The sequence below is a fragment of the Lissotriton helveticus genome, chromosome 9, assembly GCF_964261635.1.
Source record: "Lissotriton helveticus chromosome 9, aLisHel1.1, whole genome shotgun sequence".
NCBI classification, from domain to species: domain Eukaryota; kingdom Metazoa; phylum Chordata; class Amphibia; order Caudata; family Salamandridae; genus Lissotriton; species Lissotriton helveticus.
The window spans coordinates 71,789,047-71,809,734 of NC_136070.1; the positions used below are offsets into that span (position 1 = coordinate 71,789,047).

The window sequence follows — 20,688 nt, forward strand, 5'->3', positions numbered from 1 at the left end:
AAGACATTTTACATAGACAGACAGAATCCCTTGCGAGAAGTCCATCCTGTTCGGACAGAGGGAAGTGCGCCCGAACGCGTATTTGTTTACACCCCTTTAACGAAAATAGAACTACTGGAAATGAAAAAGTTAGTGCCCTGTCACGATAAAGATCCAGCAGGGTTCCACCGTGAATTAAAAGACATGCTCCGTATGGGAGAATACACGTATCCCGATATCATTAAAATGCTAAAGGTCCTGTTGCCTGCGGGCATATATGAGAAACTTAAAGAAAAAGAATGGGAGGTGGGAGAGAAAAAGATTGATTGGGCCGAATTAGAGAACGAAGATAAAACACGAGTTCCTGGTACTGGTCTTGGGGAAAAAGCCAAAGCATTGCCAGAGTTGTTAATACAAGTCTTGCCAAGATTACTAACCACGAAAAAGGAAGACTGGGATGCCATCTCAGCCTGCAAACAGAAACAAGACGAAGACGCTAGTGACTTTTATTCCAGATTTGAAAAATGTTTCATTATTAATAGCGGCTTGAAAACAAGTAGTGAGTCGTATCCACATCTTTTTGTTACCAAATTAGTAGAGAATTCTTTATCACAAGTTAAAAATCGAGTACTGAAAGTCGAGAGTACATGGCAAGCTAATACCCCGTCCCAAATGTTACAAATGTTACAGTACCACCAGAACCGAATCAGAGAAGAGCAAGAACACGAAAAGAGACGTATGAAAGACACGAAAATGAAAGTACTAGTTGCACAGTCTGTTCCGGCAGATAGTCAGAAGAGGGGTACGACTCAGACCAGTCATTCTGCAGCTCCCGTTAAAGGGACATGCAATTATTGTTAACAGCCAGGTCACTATATAAACGAATGTGCCGTTCTGAAACATAACATAGCTACTGGTAAGACGAAAAAGAGACCGCGTCCTCCTAGACAGGAACATGTTCCACAAAATACGCAACCACCGCAGAACGCACAACAGACAGTTACAGTACCGCAGCCTATAGCTGCCACACAACACGTTACACAGCAGATGTACCAGTACGCACAGTCGGATTATCCAGATTATCAGCAGTATTCATGAAACAGCCTAGAGAGGGAGGTTGGCTTGCCTCTCATCGAGGTTCCTGTAGATCAAGAGGGTCCCTATGTACACAGCCAGGTATTGGGGAAAGACAGAAAATTTCTGATTGATACAGGGGCAAGTAGGACTACCATCAGTCATGACGAGGTTCCAGGGGCTCCTCTCTCAGGCTCTAGAAATATTTCCCTGGGATTTTCAGGAAAGCCTATTGTTAATGAAATATCGAAATCAGTTTCCCTAGAAGTTGGTCCATTGTCCCGAACTACAGACTTGTTACTTACGAAATCATGTCCAGAAAACTTACTTGGTATTAAAACATTGAAAGAATTAGGTGCAGTGATTTGTTGTTCTCCGGAAGGAGTGAGATTGTTTTTACGTGATTTCAAAGGACATTTTGTGTTAAGAGATTTTGATCCAAGATTACTGAATGTACCACAGCATTTATGGGCGCAAGGTCCAACTGATGTAGGTTATATGCACATTACACCATATCGTGTCACTCTGAAACAAGGAGTTGTACTACCACGAATCCGACAATACAAGTTACCACCTGAGCCTGTAGCAGCCTTATCGAAAATTATTGACGAGCTCATAGCTCAAGGAGTGGTTGTAGAAACTGACTCCAATGTATGTAATTCTCCGATCATTCCGATCCTCAAACGTACTGACCCAAATGCACCTCCAGTTTATCGACTAGTGATTGACCTTCGAGAACTTAATAAATGTATCATACCCCAGTACCCAGTGGTTCCAGATATCTCTTCCCTATTGACTGCCATTGATTCCGAAGCAGCGTTCTTTACTGTCATCGATCTCAAGAACGCCTTCTTTAGTGTCCCCATCCATCCACACAGCCAGTTCCTTTTCGGATTCTGTTTAAATGGAAGAAGTTATAAATTTACACGTGCACCTCAAGGGTTCACAGAAAGTCCTAGTATTTACAGTCAAGCACTGAAACGACAACTAGACAGTATTCAAATGCCAACTGACACTGCCCTGCTCCAGTACGTGGATGACCTATTGATCACTGCCCATACAGAACGTGACTGCGAACGTGCGTCACTGACAGTCTTGTATTTTCTGGCAGAAATGGGGCACAAGGTGTCCCCTTCGAAACTGCAATTCTGTGTCCAGCAAGTGGTATACCTTGGACACTTGCTGTCCAAGAGGGGTAGACAGCTGACACCTGACCGTATCCAGCTAATTGCACATCTTCCACAGCCCAAGACACAGAAGGAGGTACGAGCTTTTATCGGCCTCACTTCTTGTTTCAGACAATGGATCCCTCAGTACGCATATCTAGCCAAGCCACTGATACAGTTGACAACACAGGAGGCAGCGACATCGACTGTCCTCCCTTGGACCCAGGAACATACACTTGTTTTCAATAAATTAAAGAAAGCTTTATGTCAAGCACCTGTTTTAGCGACGCCAAACTACAGCAAACCTTTTACACTTTTTGTTACTGAACGTGATGGTACAGCATTATCTGTTCTCACACAAGATCAAGCAGGACAACACAAGCCTTGTGCTTATTTTTCTAGCACATTAAATCCAGTAGCCCAGGCTTTGCCTGCGTGCCTCAAATCAGTTGCAGCCACAGCTTTAGCTATCAGACAAAGTGATTCCATAGTGTTAGGACACCCCCTGACAGTACAAGTTCCACACTCCGTGGAAGTTCTTTTAAACCGAACACAGACTCAGCACTTGACTATAGCACGATTGACAGGATATGAGCTGACACTGTTTCAGCCACACATAGAGATCAGACGCTGCAACATTTTAAATCCTGCTACACTGTTACCCTCGATTACCTCAAATCCTGCCGCACATGACTGTGTGGAAGTTATTAACACCATGACGAAACCAAGACAAGACTTGACGGACATTGCATTACCTGACACTTTATGTGGATGGTTCATGTATGAGAACAAGTACAGGAGAGTTAGTAGCAGCATATGCAGTGACTACTGAAACTGAAGTTATAGAAACACATCGTATTGTCACCTTGTCTGCTCAAGCAGCAGAGCTCATCGCTCTGACTCAAGCCTGCATACGAGCCAAGAACCTGAAAGTAAACATATATACAGATTCACGTTATGCATTCGGAGTCGTTCACGACTTTGGAGTCCTCTGGCAAGAAAGAGGTTTCATGACCTCTCATGGAGCCAAGATTCAACATGGCCCCCTCATTCAAGCTCTGTTAGAAGCAATACATTTGCCTACAGCTATAGCCATTATGAAGTGCAAAGCACATACGAAAGTCACTGACACCATTTCCCAGGGTAACGACCTGGCAGATCGAACAGCCAAGCTTACAGCTCAGACTCCAGACATTCCAGCTGACACGACAAAGACAGACGTTTCAGTCCTGACGACTTGCATGACAGTTAAGGATCCTACACAAGATGTATTAGACATACAGACACATGCTACTCCAGACGAAATCAAGAAATGGTCTGAACAAGGAGGGGTCCAGACAGATCAGGGATGGTTGACGAAGGGAAAAGCCACATGGTTTCTCCCCGACTCTATGGTTCAAGTCATCATTAATACAGCACACAGTCCAGCACATTTAGGAGAAAAAGCCATGTTAGACAGTATCCAGAACCTCTGGTTCAACAAGCATTTACGAGCAGCAGCGAAGCAGAAAGTGCGTACCTGCATGATCTGTTGTCAGTTCAATCCAGGTAAAGGTGTCCCCGTGGAACAAGGTGGATTCCATCCTCCTGACCATCCTTTTGAAGTCCTCCAGATGGATTATATCCAGATGGATCGATGTCGAGGATTCAAGTATGTCCTCGTAGTTGTCTGCGCTTTGTCCAGATGGACAGAGGCATATCCAGTCCCGGATTATACTGCCGTGACCACTGCCAAACAGTTGGTACGTGAGTTTTTCCCTCGATACGGTTTACCCCGTGTCGTGTATTCAGATAACGGACAGCCATTCTCGTCCGAACTCATGAAACAAGTATCACTTCTGTTAGGGTACCAGTGGAAGTTCCACTGCGTACGACATCCCGAGGCAGCTGGCCTTGTCGAGCGACACAATCAAACTCTAAAAACACGACTAGCGAAGGTTTGTGCAGAAAAAGGTGTAGATTGGATGGTAGCCCTGCCGGTTGCCCTCTTCTATATGCGGATGGTCGCTCACTCTAGATCTGGTTTGTCACCATACGAAGTCGTTTTCGGTCGTCCCCCGAACCTGTGGGGTACACCTATGCCTCGTAAAATCACCGATGTTGACAGTAACATGCTGACAGATTACCTAGCTTCCTTGATGTCTGCACTACTCTTGTCGTTCACAGGTCGCGGCTGCCTTCCCGGACAACACCCAGGTGAAACCGCACGAGGTCGTTCCAGGAGATCTAGTATTGATTCGGAATTTTGATCGCTCAAGTCCTCTGGAGCCCCGCTGGAAGGAGCCAAAACTCGTTCTGATGACCACAAGGACCGCCGTAAAGCTAGAAGGAAGAAAAGGCTGGCTCCATTCCAGTCACATCAAGCGTTTCCATGGACTGCGTCCAAAGACTTTTTTCAAGGACTGCCCCGATACTGACTCTAAACTTCCCCTGTTAGAGAAAACTCCGCAGCAGGAGTATAAAGTCAAATTGAGGTCTAGTAAGTCAGACAGCGTTTAATTGTTTAAGTCCCCCTCGGGTGAAGCGGTTAGACAGGTTTCTGACATGTATGAGATAGACCCACATAGTGAGAGAGATAGACGAAACTTCAAGAAAATGAAATATTGTAAAAGTCTCCGAAGTAGATGCATCGTTACATTATTGTTTATGTTTTTTCTGAGTCTTACGATCACATGTATAAGTTGTTTATTACACGTATTCTTTCCTCCTCTTGGTTCACATGTACACCTTTCCTCTAATGATACAGTAGAGCACACATTTAGTGAACTACCCCCTCACGAGTTATCTTATCGACTTGCAATGCGCAACAATACTTTTATTCGTATGTTACACTATTCGCATCAGACCAGCAATGCCACTAATTGCTGGGTATGTGGTCGACTCCCCCCTTTCCAGACTGAAAAGGGAGCTCTGCCACTCTTTCCCTATCCGTTTTCACACAATGGTTCGTGTGGAGCATGGTTTACATTAACGTCATCTTTAGACGATAAGTCCCTTCTGAATACAGTTATGAATGAAACCTGTTTCCCAGACAAGGACGGTTTTTCCCATAGGACAGGGTTAGATCTAGAAAATGAAGTATACGATCTAGGTAATTTTTCCTCTAACCTCATGATTTTGAATGTTCAGTCCGAGACTAATTCAGACTTGCCTTCTATAACAGTTCTACCAGTAAAAGGTGAGTTATGTGTTAGAAAGAATGGTTCAGTACACCTAGGTCACAGTGATTGTACTACTGTGGTCGAATACAGTGACAGTGGGAAGTCTACTTTCAAAGCTTCACGTCATTCCTATTTTATATGTGGTCAGACCGCTTATGTACGTTTGCCCCTAGATTGGGATGGGACATGTTACATTGCATTCCTACTGCCACCAGTTTTCCTAGCCCCGTCCGATTATCACCGAAATACACATCTAGTACACGTTAGACATAGAAGGGAGATCGAGTCCCCAATTGTCGATCAGACTGAAACTGCATTGGAACAGTATACAGATTTCAATAAAGGTTTCTTCTTCTTCATAGGCCCCGTCCAGAATAGTAAATTAATACGCAGGTTAACCAGAACCCTTGAAGTAGTAGTGAATGAGACTACTTCTGCCCTAGGTAACTTAACAGAAGAGCAGTCTGCTATGAGATTTGTTGTTCTTCAGAACCGCCTTGTTCTTGACGTCATACTGGCCGATAGGGGCGGAGCTTGTAGAGTCATCGGATCTAGTTGTTGCGTTTTCATTCCTAATAACGCACCGTCTGTATATTCAGCTATAACTAGACTTCATAAAATAGCTCATCAACTACACCAGAATCCAGGCACCTGGACTTGGTCCGGCTGGCTCTGGAGTGTACTATCTGCATGGGGATGGAAAGTACTGTCATTCCTGGGAGTAGTAGTAATGATCATATTCAGTTGTTGTCTCTGTTTACAATGTGGCCCAGCGATTTGCGGCTTGTGCGCTACATCTTGTATTCCACGTCCACAATCCCATTCCCAAAAGAAAAAAGACGAGCAAATGATGCTGTATGAACAGATAGATGGTCTCATGAATATTGATGTTTCCTGAATGGAACGTAGGGAACAAGGAGGGAATGAGGAAAATCGAATGTTGCCCTGTTATGTGTCCCTACGTGTTCCCCAACATGTAATATATGTGCATGATTTCTATGCATTTCCCCTTCATGACCGAATATAAAGACGCATTTACAGTTGCGTCCAACGTTAGTATGTCAGTTATCCAGTCCTCCTGAAAGCAACGTGAATTAGGCTTTTAGGCCTATGTTGCCAACGTATTTATATGGTGCACGTTAAATCATCGAGTTGCACCCGTTTCTAGGGCTCCACAGGGCCCGGACACAAGATCCAGGCCTCAAGTCTCCTGAATCACTCCGAGAGATGCAGCCCCGCCCGCATCCCTGACCCTTCCCTTACTTTCTGCCAAGCAACGCGGTGCCCGGCTCGGCCTGGCCTGCCTGCCAAGAATATGTTATGCCTACAGTTATCTGTTCAGCTCCCCGGCTTCGCATTCCTAGCTAACGAACAGGATAAACATATTCGTCTACAGTCCAGTCTTTCTATCTCTATGCAAGTGATTTCCTGAATTAGTATTCATAGAAGATCCATAGTCCACGCAAACACATGAAGAAATATATGCATACACTAGCCTTTAGTGACAAGCAGCCTTTGCCCTGATGACTTTTAGAATCAAGCAACATGTACTCTAAACACAAGATATCAGATATGCTATAGGTACAGGTCGTTCTGACATCCCAGACTTCAGTCTCCTCTACTAGTGCTAGAAGTCAGCGCCCCCCAGCTCTCCCCAGTTACACGTCATGACTCGTTTTGTGCGCACCAGTAGGTTAAAGGTTCCAGCTGCCCATGAAGCCCCCTCCATGTGTCCACCCACTTATGACATTTCTGTGACGTCTACATCACACACGCCCTGTGCACGCCTTCTTTTCACGCCCATATGTTCTTATCTTTTCTTTTCCACTTGTTACGCCTACTGTATTCAATGCAACTGTACTGATTTACTATATATATTGTATGATGTTAACGAAATATTGAGATTGTCCCTTCCTGAACCTTAGTAGGTGATGGAACCCGATGTCCATTGGCTCGAGCCACTTAATTAAAGCCCGTATGACTCAGATACCACGGACTCTGCCTCTCATTTATTGAGCTATCCTTTTTCCTTTAATGCATAGAAAAATAGTACCGGTAATTTATTTATTTACCACAGATTCCAGCTTCGCCTGAACTCCACGAAACTATCTTCCTTCTTTCATAACAAAATGAATGATCATTTTGGAGTCAAAGAGACTCAAAATGTTCTATGGCCTCTCTTCATCGGGCATCCCCCACAGGCTCACAAAGCCTCAGAAGGTTTGTTGAAATCACTGTAGAGGAAGAAAACTACCTGATTCTCTCTATTTTTTCTGTGTCTCCTGATGACCCTTGCCCTGTACAGTGATATAATTATCACAATCTCTGTTTTATCCTTTTCTCCCTAGCTTGTTTGATGTTTTTGCCCAACACAGCAAAGATTCTCACGAATCAGAAGCATGCCAATGTGCTTCCTATATCAAAGAAGACGACTGCAGATTCCTCCAATTTATCCAAATATCATCCCAGTACCTGGAAGAAAGCAAGATATTAGATCTGTCGCTATTCGGTTTCCAGGCAAATCACAGTATTGAAGCTACCCTTCTGCCAGTCTCAGATGTGATCAGGACCAGCATGGATAAGGGCCAACCTGTGGCCCTCATTATTTTAGATCTTTATGTGGTCTTTGACACAGTCTCACATGCAGTCCTGATCAAGAGGCTACATGAAATTGGGATCCATTTCTTGAAATAGACTGGGAAACTAAGCAGCTTTGGTGTCTGGGACTTACTAGGGATGTCCTTGAGGGTGGCAAGCTTATGTTGTTTCTCCCTCATTGCTCACTCTCAACAGGGTATCCCAGCTTTGACTGCCCAGATCAAATCGGGTACGTGTTAGGAACCCTAAAATAACCAGGTTTTGAGCTATTTTTAAAAATTCCTCAGATTGCTGCATGCACGGATGGATAATGGCAGTTTGTTCTAGTGATATGGGACAAGATACAAAAAGAATGGCCATCGCTTCTAGGCATGGTAAATTTACCAAAGCCCTATCTGAAGGACTAAGCATTTTACTGGGCTGGTAGAAGCTGGCCCTAGTCTGAAGAAAACAGAGGCTCCCATCATACAAAGCTCCGTAAGTATGACAAAGCAGTTTAAAATACAACACTTCTTAATGGGCGACCGATGATGGGCATTCAGAACTGGTCCAGCAGATGTCCTAGGAGGAAAATGGCTGACCAGCCTTGCTGCTGCATTCTGTACAATTTGCAGGCGCAACAGCAGCGACTCATTTATGTTTTCCCAAAAGTGTATTGCTATCTTTCAAATGATTGGTAGTGAGGGCTTGTGTGATAGTCTTCCGACAATGTATGGGCGTCCGGCTGAAGACTTTCCTAAGCATACACTAAATTTCAAAGCGGAAGCCGCAGACGCTGCAACTTGATTTTTCCATACTATGTGAATTGTCGAATCAAAGGCCTTGTTTTTGGCACCTTTTTGGTGGGGGAGGGGTGTCACGTTCTTGAGGCCTTCTTCCTTCTGTTCATATTTCATTGGCCTAGCCAAAAAGGACATTCTCTGACTTCTCCCCATTAAGCTGTAGTTTTCAAGAAAGATGCCACCAAGCTCAGACAGTTACAACATCTGCCTAGCCAAAAAGGACATTCTCTGACTTCTCCCCATTAAGCTGTAGTTTTCAAGAAAGATGCCACCAAGCTCAGACAGTCACAACATCTGGTTGCCTACTGAAAATAGAACATGTACATAAAAGTGCAATGGGCACCACAGAGATAGTAGGGATTAATCTAACATGGCATGTCAGTGATTAACTACTAAAAGAGTAAGGACAGTAGTGAAAGCCCTGGATTAACTTGTGCATTCGGTGTCAAGGACCTTCCTAGAGAAAGGCACTGGTGGCACAGGGGCTTCCAAATGATAGCATTATCTGCACACAAGAGGCTAGCAGTTTGCTTTGTGGCAGTACTTGGTGCATAGAACATTCCAATTAATGTAATAGTGGCAGTGCAAGGTGTACAGAGGAAGCCCTTTGGCTGCCTACTAATGAGGCCCAGTGGTAGTCAACCAAATTGGTAATGATATTGCAGAATTAGCGGCTGCTTAATCATAGTACAAGTTGTACCGATGATATGCAGCTGCTTCCTAAGAGGGCAATGCGCTTTTGAGAGGACCTAGTAATGCCTACTTACAGAGCAAACTTGCACAAAAGCCCCCAGGACACGCTGTTCACAGAGGTCCAGCAGATTCCTAGAGAAACTAAAAAGAAATACAAAGGAGAACCAGGGGTGGTGCAGGGACAGTGTAATAAGAATAAAGGAGGCCCAGGGTCTCTCTACTGCAAGTGAAATATATATATATTGGCAAACTTTCGTGTGTTGGATGTAAAGACGGCCGGCCCGGTCGTGGGAAAGCCCGCCATTTAGCGATGGACCAAGCTGGAGCAACTGTGCAGCCAGTTGGTGGACAGGAGGTTGTGTTCGAAGGATTATAATGTGCAGTTTGTTTTGAAAGGACGATTTACAAACACCAACTTTGGTTTTATTTTTATCTCACTAATTGGCAGAACGCAAAGCGGCTCACTGGAGTTTGAATCCAAGGCACTACATGGACCATCGGGCTCAGCACGAGCCAACGCCCATTGGGACTGGGAACCATTATGATAAGTAGTGCCTTTCACGCAGCGTATGCTAATGATGCCTCTGAGGAAACGCTCGCAGAGCGTGAAACGCGTCAGGCTGTACATTTCTTTTGTAAACTGCTCTTCAACACGCTGCAGCCTTTGAAATAAACACTATTGGAACCTACCTGTATGTGGCTTTCCTAAATTGGCAAACTTTCGTGTGTTGGATATATATATATGTATATATATATATATATATATATATATATATATATATATAGAGAGAGAGAGAGAGAGAGAGAGAGAGAGAGAGAGAGAGAGAGAGGAGGCCGTGGCTGCTGATTGATAAAGTGTGAAAAGATGTTTTAATCAAAGAGAACTAGTCTGTATAGACGTGATGAAGTCACAAGGGTGTAGGATTAATGATGTCTGTGTAAGGAAAAGTGTGTTTCCTTTTTATAAAGCCCTCACCCACCAACCTAGTTGGTGGCATGCTTCATCATCGGGCCCACCCGATGACACAGAGTGTGTCCAGGGTGTGCCTGTTTACAGCGGAGCAGGTATTTTTCTGAGTGTGCAGGGTTGGTGACGTGAGAAGTGAAAGGTTTAAAAACTGTCCAGTGGTCCCATATACCCAAAAGGATTTACTTTATTGTTTGAACCTCTGGCAGTGGTAAAAACAAGGCTTTGGATGTAGATGGGCACAGACTAGTTCTCTTTGATTAAAACATATTACCCCCGGGGATCAGGACTAGTCCGTAAATCCCATCTCTCTTTTTTGATAAAAAATAATAAAGTGTGAAAAGAGACATACAGGCTGATTATTGACAGTAAATACAGGAAGCTCAAGGAGATGGCTACTGTTGTTTAGCAGAGGCCTAGCAACTGCCTGTTTACCTTGTGATGTGTTGTATATATAGAAGGCCACAGCATTGTCTGTGATAAAGTAAGGTGTACACAGGCAGCAGTTGCTGACAGTACATAGCATACAAAATAGGCCAAGGAGCTGCTTGTGGAAAGTGAAATGTGTATAAAGGAGGATCAGTAATTACATACTGATAGTAGAACATGTATAGTGGAGGCCAAGAGAATGCTAATTTACTGCATAAGGTGTACAGGAAGTGTACACAAGAGACTCAGGGCAAAATCTGCCAAGGCTTTATGCAGTGTCAAATGATTCGATTCGCAAAATTGAACAGTTTTGAGACTACACAATGACCTTTTGGTATGTACCAAACACAAATTGCGATACTGTAACATGTAACTGAATTGCAATTTGGGTTTCCAACTACATACCAAATCAGTATCTACAAGGGGCAGGTATAGGGCGTCCCTTCCAAACACTGATCAGAATGGGACGTATTAATGGTTTGCGACCGAAATCCAACTGCAAAACGTTAATACTTTACCAACTAGACAAAAGTAGGGACTCCTTCCATTTTATGAATGTTGACAAAAACATTTTTCTAGAGTAAGTAGTGGTCCCATTGACCACACCCTACTCTTAAAAAAATGTTTGTTAAGCGGTTTTTTTCTCCAAAAATGCATTCAGCCTTCTTTAAAGGGAAACGGGATGCATTGAAAGAAAAATACTCTATTTAAAAGTAATCACAGACATGGTGATCTACTGACCCCAGCAGCCCACCATCCCAGCGAAGACTGCTAACTGTAGTAAGTCACAATTTGGGACCTATCTCATTAACATACATGAGGTAGGTCGAATTATGACCCACTAGGATTCAGTATTTTGCGAACCAACCTATTAGTACATAGTAAATAGGTTGAGCCAGCAAAAGCTTATTCAACAAGAGAGTAGTTTTTCTTGTAAATCATAGTAAAGCATTAAGGGCCAGATGTAGGTGGCCTAATACCGGTCGGTAACGGCCGAAATTACCGAATTTCGGCCGTTACCGACCGGTATTGGGCATTTGAGATGTAGGGGGGCCCTAAATTGCAAATTTGGTAATTTACCGATTCAGTATTTTAAAGAATCGGTAAATTACCGATTCCTTAAAATACCGAATCGGTAAATTACCGAATTTGCAATGTAGGGAGCACTCAAATGAGTGCTTTCCCCTTTTTGGGATTCGTTATTTACCACCAACTAGAAGTTGGTGGTAAAAAATGAAAACCTTTGAAAAAGCATTTTTTTGCTTTTCAAACAGTGCCATGTTGCAGACATACATGCCCTTAGGGCATGTATGTCTGCAACATGTGCACCCATACACAATTGAGGGGTGCAACAGGGTGTCAAAGTGACACCATGCCACCCTTCAATGTTTCCCCCTTTTACCGAATCGGTATTTACCGATTCAGTAATTGACATTCATTCCTATGGGCCTCCAGGCCTATAGGAATGAATGGCAATTACCGAATCGGTAAATACCGATTCGGTAATTACCGAAACTTACAGATTCGGTAACTTTTACAGAAAAATTACCTACATCCCATTTACCTGTTCTTAAATACCGAATCGGTATGATTCGGTATTTAAGAGTAGGTAAACTAGGATTACCTACATCTGGCCCTATGTATTGATAAACAGGTAAGTTGGCACTGGCCTCTAACCCCCAAGATAACTTATCGAGCTCACTGCTCATTGCGGACATTTGTTGCGAGCCATGAGTAAAGATTCAAACTGTTGGGAAAGCCAACTCAGCTTTTCACTATTTTCCAATGTCAACAAATTGAATAGCATTACATTAGGAAAGAGAAAATCTAGTTACTTGTTAGCAGTCAGAAACTCCAGTCTGCTCGAAAATAAAAACAAATTATTAAGTGCTGAGTGTAGAGTATAACAAAAATAATTAAAATTACAAGAAGTGTGAAAAGGTCGAACACGAGGTACTTGTTATTCTTGCCCCTCCGCCGTCCACAGTGTTGTTCAGCATGCATTCTAGATCAGCATCCGACTATGCTTACATGGGTGTCATTTAGTGGTTGCCAGGGGTTGCTGTTGCAACCACTAGCCTGTCCTTTGTTAGCCCTAGCACTGCCTTTGCGATCCCTGGCCTCGGAGGTGGCAAAATCAGTGCCAAGAACATATGTAAATGTAAATGTAAATGTAGTGTACTTGTATAGCGCACGAATCGACCCCAGCTGGGGTATCTCGGCGCTTGTACGAATACCGCTGTGGAACCCTGCCTGGCTTTTCCCTGTGAAGTGCCCACGCCTGGGCACCCCCAAGGTGAAGCCAGGCATCCTAGCGTTGTTGGGGCCGTTGTGGAGATTAAGCAAGCTATTGCCCAGAGTTGCAGAGTGGGACCCATGATTAGAATAGGCACCGAGGCGAGAATTATCAGGTCCGAGGAAATTGAGCCCAAGACCCGCTGTGGCGGGAATTGAACCCTGGTCCCGGGCTAGACCTCTGCATCAGGGTCTGCCGCTCTAACCATTGAGCCACACTTCTCCACATAGGGGTGTCGTGCATTATCAGAGTCAGGCTCTAACCTCATTTTCTTTTCATTTTTATTACATTAATAGTGAATAATAGTTTATTATTCACTATTAGTGTAATAAATCTGGGGCAGCAAGATCTAGAACTTTACTGGCATCTGAAGAAAATTCATAAATAAAATAAAATGGTTTTAATGTATGTTGTGTGCGTGCATGTGTCAGAGTGAGTTTGGGTGAGAGAGCGTGTATATGTGTGAGCATTTATGTTTGTATATGGGATTGTGAATGTGTGTGTGTGTCAAAATGAGTGATTAAGTCTAAGTGAGTCATAGTAAGAGTGGGTGAGAGTGAGTGCACAAGAGTAGGTGAAAATGAATGAGTGCAAGTCAGTGCTAATGATAAATGATAGAATGAGTGTGAATAAGTGGATGTGAGTGAGCATGTGTTGTTGTGCTTGCAGATCCGCTGTTGGACTGGTCTTATAGAAGCACCCTTGACAACATGTTGGCACTGGAATACTGGAGGCAATACTTGCATATGAGATACCCTCTGCAAAATACTACTATTGGCACTCTGTAAGTACATTTGGGCATGAAGAACCGATGAACAAAAGTAACCCCTGGACACTGGAGGAAATTCTTGGCATAGTTGGCACCTGCGGCAAATTGCTGTTGCTGGCATACTGGAGGAAATTCTAGGCAAATGGGAAGACAGCTGTGTCAATGTCATGGGGCCATCCATGACAAAATGAGGTCCTTGACATATAAGACATGACGGACCTTCATAGTGCAAGAGAAGCAGCGTTAGGAAACTTCTGGCACTGACATATTGTATATAATGTTTGGGCAAAATGGGCGACCATAACAATAGAGGTAATTTTTTACATAAGTGCCACCCATAGAACATTTCAAAAAGACAATTGGGTGAACTCTTGTGGGCTGTCAGATTTCAGTAGCTTGAAGGGGCGGCCCCTTCTTTAGGGCAGAGGAGTGTCACCTCCCCTGCTGCCAATGCCGCAAAGGGAAAAAATAAAATGACAATAAATTGTTATGTTATGTTATGTTATGTTATGTTAAGGCCATATTTTTTGAGCGCACGGTTGCCCGAGGGGGCGTCCCGGCGCTTTTGCAAAGAGGCCTAAGATCTACAAACACATAGAGGAGCAGCACAGTTGTCAAAAGAGTTACACAGAAAAGAGGAGAGTCTTCAACTCTTTCCTAAACGCCAGGAGGTTCGTAGCTTTGCGTAGAGGGAGAGGGAGCTCATTCCAACATCGGGCTGCCACAAATTGAAAGGCTCGTTCTCCCATCCGAACACGCTTAGCCGGAGGCACCTCCAATTTAGCCAGATCGGCAGATCGTAGCACCCTCCGTGGCACATAGAAAGCAATCCGCTTCCTAATATAATTAGGACCGATGGAATGAAGGGCTTTGAAGGCCAGCGTAAGAATTTTAAATCTAATTCTTTTCGAAATCGGCAGCCAGTGCAGCCTATTCAAAAGCAGATGTGCGCTGGCTCTCCTTGGCAAGCCGAAAATAGCTCTGGCCGCCGAATTTTGCACAACTTGCAGTCTGGCCAGAAGATACTTGGGCAGACCTGCAAAGAGTGCATTGGCGTAATCTAATCTAGATCCCACCAACGCCTGCACTACTGTCTTCCGATATTGTAGGGACAGCAGAGGAAGAAACTTCCTCAACATCTTGAGGATGCCAAAACATTTCCCGGATATCCCCATAACATGGGGGCTAAACGAGAGAGCATCATCAAGCAGCACTCCCAGATTTTTTACTTGGGAAGATGATTGCTCAGGGGGAAACATGTCCTGGGGCCACCAGGACTTCCAGTCCGGATCAGGAGCACAGCCGAAGAAAAGCAGCTCAGATTTATCTGAGTTGCACTTCAGGCTGTGCCTCAGAAACCACGCAAATACTGCATTCAAACAGCCCCTTATCCTGTCGCCGTCAAAAGCCTCACCTTTGCTGCAAGTGAACAAAAGCTGGGTGTCATCAGCATATGAATTTATTAACATTTTATTTTCCCCTTTCCCCAGCCCGAGATTGTGTTTGCGGGTGGGGTTACTGCTGATGGCTTGCAGCAGGGGAGTGGTGCTCATTCCATCCGTTTACACTAAGCATGTCACTTTGGCCAGCTGTCTTGCGAGGCCAGTCTGACATGCGCACTGTAAACCTCTCCACCCATCTGTCTCAGACAGCTGGGTGGAGAGCAGGCACAGGCACACAGTGCCTGTAGGAGCATTGAGGAAACCCACTCCAGGAATATTCTGGTACTGTTTCATGCTGCTGAACATTATCAGCAGCATGAGAGCAGCCTGAATTGGTTCGGAAGATTCAACTGCTTCAAACTTCCAACACCGAGGGACTGAAGCAGGGAAATGGAGGAGGCCAGCCAGCGGAGTGGGTAAGTACTCTCTCTGCTTGTTCTGCCTGTTATTTTGCTTCTTTCTGCTCGTTTCGGACCTTTATTTAGCCTCTTTCTGCTCTTTTCTGACCTTAATGCTAGTTTCTGACCTTAATTTTTTTTCCTCTTTCTGCTCGTTTCTGACCCTTAATTTTCCCCTTTCTGTCCTGGCTCCTCAAATGAGACATTGCTTCCACAGCGCCCAGACATTCATACTATACAAATGCTCATTGATAGATTGATAGCTCGTGATTGCAACCACCCATTTGCCTACCTCACCACTCTCTGGGGTTGCCAGCCGCCACTGGTAGCTTGGCACACCATGAAAGGATTTGAATATTTAGTTAATGTTTTTTAATAGCCTATGGCTTTTTGGCAAATTTATGTGAAAATTGTGCTTTTAAAATGCACTAGTCTAGCCCATTTTTTTCAACATTTTCTCTGGGAAGAGAAACCTCCACCCTTTGCTCTACCCCAAAAAAAATATAATATGAACTATGCAATTATGTAACTACAGCAATGTTAATTATTGTGGTGTCATCAGGATTAAGGTTAAGTGACATCATTTCTTGGGAAGATGCAGGGTCAAAGGTCATATGATGTCAGTTCTGGTGACATAATTAAAGTCAAAGGGTATATGATGTAATTTTCGCTACCCCTGGCATTATGGTTAATCAACATCCATGTGGGTTCATATTCGTTCATTTTTAGTATTGCAGGCTGACCATATTTCCCTATGAAAGCAGGGCGAATACTTGCTCCATCCCTTCCCTTAATCCAGATGAGTAGGTAATTCAGGTGTGGGAGAGTGGGGGGGGTATGATCTGTGGATGAATACAAAAGTTGTCCCCATCACGCACCCCCACGAAAAGCACCCCAAGCCAAAGGCTATGTCCTCATACTGCACTCACAGAGCCAGAGGAGACCTCTTAGGACTATGGGCAAAGAGGCAATATGATTACAATGTGTGAAGTCTGATACTACAGGTCTAAAAGGAGCAGTGCATGTTTAGATGTTTTTCACTTCGTCTGGTTTTTGTATCCGTCACGATTTACAAAATAATATATTGCAAACTATTATATATATGAGGTCCTGATAAAAAAAAAAATGAAGAATTCCCTTTTTTTATCCTTCTCTTAAAAACATATACAGACAGGGGCAAATAAACCAAGACCGGTCACAGTTTTTTCTTTTATTGGCCAAAGCGGTTAAGAAAAGAAGTTGGGGCAGTTTGCAAATGATTTGAAACAAACCTCCCATCTTCATTACATGCGGTCCCAATTCCGTTTAGGTTTTGGGAAAGAAAGCCATCATAAGGATTTGGGAAGGAAACATGTATTTGTGAAGATGAGCGGGAGACTGCTCTCCTAGTTGCTTATGTCATGTCAAAAGCTTTTGACACCACTGTGCTACTGAAGTAGTTGTCCACCAATTTCCATCACAATAAAATTAGCTGACAGCAATAAAAATGTTAATGCTATATATTAGTTCTGGGAAACTGGAGGATGATATGTAAGCACATAGCATTGAGCTACTGGGTAATAACTGTACTGCTTGTGTAATTATTCAACACATCATTGTAAAGCACAATCGGAGACCAGAGGGGAAGAATTGTTGCTGCGTTTTCATTTGCTTACGATGGGGAGAGGCCAGGCTCAGCTCGAGGATCATAGTGAACCTAGAGTAGAGACAGGCCTCTGGCTCGAGCCCTTCGGAACTCGCACACCACTTATGAGTAATAGGACAAGCGTTAGAGTATGTCAATGAGTTTCCTGAGGTGAGGACTGATGTGCGTCCTTCTGGAGAGGTCGAGGATGAGTCTGGCTGCTGCGTTCTGGATGGTCTGGTGTTTGGTCATGAGTTGGGCGGTGATTCCTACGTATAGGGAGTTGCCGTCGTTTAATATGCTGTTGTCAAGTACTTCACCTAGAGTTGGGTGCGAGCCATTAAAAGAACTTCTTGAGCATTAGGACAGTGAAGAAGCAAGCGGAGGAGATGACGCTGACCTGCTTCGTGGATAGCTGCCTGTTGAAGATGATACCAAGGTTGCAGGGATGTTCGGTGGTTTTGGGGGTTGGACCCAGCTCAGGAGGCCACCATTCACTGTTCCACAGGGTGTCCTTGCTATTCCCGAAGATGAGTACTTCTGTCTTGTCTGTATTGAGCTTAAAGACAGTTGTTGTTTATCCAGACGGCCACGTCTCTCAAGCATCTTTGGAACTTGTTGTTGAGTCGTTGGTCAGGGAGAGGATGAGTTTGTGTCATCGGTGTAGGAGATGATGTTAAGTCTGTGGCTCTTGACGATGTTGGCCAGGGGTGTCTTGTATATGTTGAAATGGGTAGGGCTGAAGGATGAGACTTGGGGTACACCACAGCTGATGTTCGGGGGGGGGCGAAGCATAGAGAAGGAGGATGACCACCTGCGTTTTTCCTTTTAGGTAGAATACGACCCACTTGAGGTTGCTCCTTGGATTCTAAACTGGTGGAGTCTCTTGATCATTGTGTGGTGGGATATGGTGTTGAAAGGGGCTGAGGTCGAGGAGGATGAGGGCTGCTGTTTCTTCATTGTCTAGCATCAACCTGCTGTCATCCGTGGCTGCAACTAGGGCTGTCTCTGTGCTGTGTTAGGCTCTGAAAGTGTAAGTTGTGTGCATGGCCAGGGACTAATGATTGACATTGTAAGATGTATACACGAGACTCAAAGGCATGCTTAATGACAGTGTTACACAACAACACAAGGAATTGTCAGAGACTACTTATTGGTGGTTCAACATATATACAAGAGGTCCATAGGTTGCCCACTGTAGAGAAGACTTAAGCACTTGCCTTTCTATGGACAATTAAAGGTTATATGGGAGTTCCAGCTACTGCTTACTGAGGAGGCCAGTCACAGGGTAAACATGTACACTACAGGAGGCTGGTGGGTTTTCAAGTCATAGTGTAGAAAGGAGGCCCGAGGATTATCGATGGCTTGAGGTTCATATAGGAGAGCAGTGTGCACAGAGAAGGAACGAAGGTTACACACTGACATTTAAAACGGTATTAAGGATTCAATAGACTACCTATTGAAGGCTAAGGTGTTTACATGGGGCTCATGACCCTCCGGTGGGTTCTGTAGGAAGCATTTGGGAGGAATGGGACGACTGCTTGGTGTACGAGGGAGGTCTACGGACACCCACAGGCAGGGCAAGTGCACACCGAATGGATAGGGGTTATGGAGTGACACCCTAAGTTGTGTACTGGAGGCCCAGGGGATGCCTATTGTTCACCCTCTGGACTGCCTTCTGCGACCTGGGCTTGGCTGCCTGCGCCCCTCTCCCTCCCAGGAATCCTCCTTACCAGCAGGGGCTAGGCTAGCTTGAAGCGCGGCTCCTCTGCGCCCATCCCCCGGCTCCTGCCGTCTTCCTTGGCTCCGCTCACTTAGGATCAGCTGATCGCACTGAACTTACTTCGAGGCTCTAATAGTGTATTCCAGTACACAGGAAAATGTTATGCTTCCCAGGCGGGGCCTTTCTGGGGCTTGTAGTTCTTACAGTTTTATTTTCATCCGGTCCTTCGTGCAATCCAAAGGTAACACTGAAAGCATGGACTAAATGTCCCGGCATGCAACGAGGTAAACCCGGAAAAGGTGTACACCAAAACATGTAAATAAAATGCAGGCACGAATGACAAGCGCGTACAGTAACTTGAGGAGCTTTGCATATAGTGTCCGCCATTTTAATTCTCCACCAACCCTTAAACAAATGCAGGGAAAAGGTTAAAGTGCACGCGATTTTCATATATTTTCTTCTAAAATGTGATTAATCAAATCAGCAGAATTTAAGTGCATCCTTAAAAATATGTTTGTAACAATAATACCAGTATTAATTGTTTATGTTTTTTTATGTGTTGATGTAAATGTTCATAGCAATGTTAACTGAATGCTTTAATTATTTTTTTGGTATATATGTAGATTTATTTGCTACTTCGTTCTTTCTTCGAAGCTCTATCGAGTGTGGGTTGTTTTGATTCCAAGATGGGCGCCACGTTGCCGTAACTGAAGTTATACGACGTATGAAAGGTTTCATTCATGGGAGACGGGGAGGAGGGCTAAACAAGGGATCAACTAGAATGAACATACTGAGGGTCTTGTCCTTAATCCCTACCCGAAGGAGAGTCAGCATGTAATGGGTTGGGATGGTGTTGTTTTTGTGACCACATCAGAGGTTTTATTATTCTCTTTATTTATTATGGCTGTAACGGCTGGCACTACTTACACCAAGCAGTTTCACTCCTGTGACTGATCTCATGAATGTGTCCTTGTGTAATGTAACTAGTGCTCATGTAAAGCGCTCCAATACCTTCGGGTCGAGTTCGCGCTATATCAAACTTCAAAAAAATATATATATTCTTTTAGAAGACACTTAACAGTAGCGCCGATCTCATAGCTAGTTATAATTACTAAGCTCCTAAGTTTCCTATGTTTTTTTGTTTACAAATGTTTTTATTAAAATTATTCAACAGAGCGGCAACAATGACAGTATACAGAAAACCACATAATATGGTTAGAGTACTTAAGTCCATGTACATTGCTGTTATAAAATCAAGAGTAAGTTGCACAATGTGGAATAATTACTTTGGCAGTGCAGTCCCTCCCAGGCCCCCCATCCTAGCCCTAGTCTTCATCTGAACTATCCACATCTGACTCCGGCAGTGGGTCACAGATGTCCCCCCTGGTAAGTATTCCAAGCCGCCCAAATTTTTGTCCATTTGCGGGGGCTTCCCCGATTAGCATATACTGTTCGTTCTGTGATCATAGCCAGATCCATATCTCTGCACCATGCTGTCAGCGAGGGTAGCTCCACTGCGCCCCATTTCTGCGCAATATTTTGTTTCGCCACCATCAGTCCCAACGTGACCCACGTCTGTCCATGACG

At 44.2% G+C, this 20,688-nt stretch overlaps 1 protein-coding gene across 1 annotated transcript in view; it reads right to left on the reverse strand.

Moving 5' to 3' along the window:
- The window catches only part of ZFYVE1 (zinc finger FYVE-type containing 1), a 182,213-nt gene extending 162,968 nt beyond the window's left edge, over positions 1-19,245 (reverse strand). Inside the window, exon 1 of the mRNA XM_078659491.1 lies at positions 19,112-19,245. The gene's annotated coding sequence lies outside the window, so the exon portion shown is untranslated. The remainder of the gene's footprint in view (positions 1-19,111) is intronic.
- Positions 19,246-20,688: the final 1,443 nt, after the last annotated feature.